This window comes from Microtus ochrogaster, chromosome 7 (genome assembly GCF_000317375.1).
Source record: "Microtus ochrogaster isolate Prairie Vole_2 chromosome 7, MicOch1.0, whole genome shotgun sequence".
Classification (NCBI taxonomy): domain Eukaryota; kingdom Metazoa; phylum Chordata; class Mammalia; order Rodentia; family Cricetidae; genus Microtus; species Microtus ochrogaster.
In genome coordinates this window covers 60,689,578-60,692,862 of record NC_022014.1, presented here as the reverse complement: position 1 = coordinate 60,692,862, position 3,285 = coordinate 60,689,578, and positions in this window count along the sequence as shown.

Here is a 3,285-nt window from a genome sequence, read left to right as displayed (position 1 = left end):
ATTCTTACCCAGGGAACATTGCCCAGAAGACTATAGCTCTGGCAAGAACAATTTATAGATAAATAAAAAAGAACCCAAAACAATAAACTAAGGGTGGCAAAGAAAGATTAAAGGCCAGAGAGGAGATGCTGGGAATTTATTAGATGGAAAACAATGCAGTGTGAAGATTTCCATGAGCTAGGCAGATTGTTCCATCCTAGATTTGTTAAGCTAGGCGGAGCATTCCATCCTGCATACCCTGTGTCATTCCTGTGACTGGGAAAGTCATTGCGCGGTCCATCCTCAACTGCCACACACCCTCCTGTCTCCAGACTCCCCGTGGAGCAGAACCAGAATGCTAGCTCTGGTCAGGAAGGTTCTTCCGCATCCCTCCCCTGCTCCCCCTCCTCCTCCACCACTAGAGAGAAACTAGAGAGAAACTAGGGTCACTGGGTCACTATGTAATTAACAGATGTGAGTCAAAAACATTGTGATAAATGTAGGAAGCCGTCCCTCAGTGTCTGGGCTCATTTTTGTCCGTTTGACATAAACTGGAATCACCGGGAAAGGGGAAACTTCAAATGAGGACCCGCCTCCATCCGACTGGTCTGTGGATGTGTCTGGGGGACATTTTCTTCAGTAGAGATTGATGCAGGAGGGCTCAGCTCATTGCAAGTGGTGCCACCTCTGAGCAGGTGGCCCTGGGTTGTAGCGAGAAAGCAAGCTGAACAAAACCATAAAGAGCAAGCCAGTAAGCAGCACTCCTCCACGGTCTTGGCCTCCCTTCCTGTCATAGGTCTGATGACGTACTATGACCTGTAAACCAAGTCAACCCTTTCCTCCCCAAATTCGTTTTGGTCAGGATACCTATCCCAGCAACAGAAACCAAGCCAGGACAGTATCCCTGGGGTCTCTAAGGATATCAATATCCATACTGTGCTGAAGTGCCCGTATGAAATAGAGGGGGTAGGATATGGCCCAGCCTGCAATGGAGGCTGCTGCCGGGTCCCTTAAACAGACTGAGGGGTGGAAAGCTGCTGTGGCCAGAAGGGATTCTGTCAGGCTCCTCTGCTGGTCTTCTAGCAAGCTCCTCCACTCATTTATTTCAAAGCTTTTTTCATTAACTTCAAAGCTAGGAAATGGCTACTTAAGATCCTATTTCCTGTCATCCTGAAAGCCAGGTAATTGGGAGGTGACACAAGCCTAGCCTGGCTTCCTTTGTTCTGACATGAATGGAAATGCTCTCATTTTCCAGCCCCGCTTTTCTCTAGGCTCCCATGCCATCTTCGAGGGACAGGGTTCTCGCCTTTGCTTGGGAACCCAGCCTCTCTCCAGGCTGATAAGGTCTGTCGTGCGCAGTGTACCTGGTGGGAGGAGACCACTAGTCTGACCCCATATTACGTGAGCTGAGCCCGGATCCCTGGGCAAGCTTCTAGAGCTTGTGACTGTGAAGCCATACTTCCTGGTGGAGTGCTCTCTAAGGCCCTACACACCCGTCACCAGGCCTGTTTAACCCCTATGGTTGGTAGGTGTGGTTCCACGCTGATGTCTTTTTTGTTTTCTTTTGTTTTTCAAGACAGGGTTTCTCTATGCAGCCCTGACTGCCCTGGAACTCGCTCTGTGTGGACCTTGAACTCACAGAGATCTGCCTGTTTCTGCCTCCCAAGTGCTGGGACTAAAGGCGTGTGCTACAATGCCTAGCTATGATGTCTTTACCTTTGTATATATGTATATACATGTTCGTGTGTGTGTGTGTGTGTGTGTGTGTATGTGTGTGAACAGAGGTTGATGTCATTTGTCCTCTATTGACCCTCCCCGCTTGATACGGGGCCTTTCACTAAACCTGGAACTCCCGACTTCAGCTTGGCAAGCTGACAAAAGCCCCAGGGATGCCTATGTCTTCCCAGTGCTGGGACTACAGGCACTCCACCACATACAGCACTTGACTGGGTACAGGAGAGCTGAACCCTTCTGCTTGTATGCCAAGTACTTTACTGACTAAGCAGCCATCGCACCAACTCGGTCTTTATCTTATTGGGGGAGGGAGGGTTTCACTGTGTAACAGCCTTGGCTCTCCTGGACCTGTAGACCAAGGAGCGTACCACCATAGCCCATCAGTGTCTCCCGGAGGTCTAAGGCTTGAGTCACTAAAGATGCTTTATAGGGTTCAGGTGAGAACAAGGAACAATCTGGAACAGTGGTTCTCAACCTGTGGGTTGTAACTCCCTTGGGGTTTGCGTATCAGACATCCTGCATATCAGATATTTACATTACGATTCATAACAGTAGCAAAATTAGAGTTATGAAATAGAAACAAAATGATTTTATGGTTGGGGGTCACTATAACATGAGGCACTGCATTAAAGAGTCACAGCTCAGGATGGTTGGGAACCTCTTCTTTGGAGTTTGTGATTCCCTGCAGAGACCTCCAGGATCACCAGGCTCTTTAGCCTACAGGGAGCTGTCCAGGTGCTGCCATCGTACCCCTCCAGCCTCCTGCTGCAGTTTCTTTCTTCCTCCTCGCCGCCAGCCCCCCCACCTGCTTCTCCCCCTCCCCACCCCCCTCCCCCAGTCCAACATAGTCTACTTCACCCAGGGCCTTTATTTGAGATTATTCCTTGTAGCTTTCTCCATAACCAAAATTGAGAGACATCTTCATTCTGCGGGTGGGCTCCCCTGACCCTGAAACTGTTTTAGAAGCAATCATCCAGTTACCAAGGGGACGACGCAGGAGAGCAGAAGCCGAACAGCTGGCCTGTGTGCAAGCAGGGAGCACGGTGCAGAGAACATGGGGAACAGCCGTGCTGGGAACAAGACCGGCTGTGGCAGTCACCAGGTGGGAATGCAGGCGGCAATGTCTTCACCTCGGTTCCGCAGGATGCTGCCTCGAGAACAAGGGACAGCGTGTTCCCATGCAAGAAAGGAAATCACTTCTTTTCCTACTGAGCCTGGAGCCTCAGCAAGGCACTTACTGGGCTGCAGGAAGAAGAGGGGTGGGTGGCTGGGAGGGAGCATGGAGACCAGCTTAAACTGGCTGATAGAAAAATGGAGGGATGTGAAGAGGTCTGAAATAATAGGGGGCAAGGGAGAATATACCAGTATCTCCGTAGAACACCTGTCATGCCCAGCCCAGCAAAGTTAAATGCAGGAGGAAAAGGGAGTCACTCACAGAGCAGACTCTATAGGCAAGAAGAAGAAGGAGTTGCTCTCCAGATCTCTTCTTCTTCTTCTTCTTCTTCTTCTTCTTCTTCTTCTTCTTCTTCTTCTTCTTCTTCTTCTTCTTCTTCTTCTTCTCCTCTTTTTTTG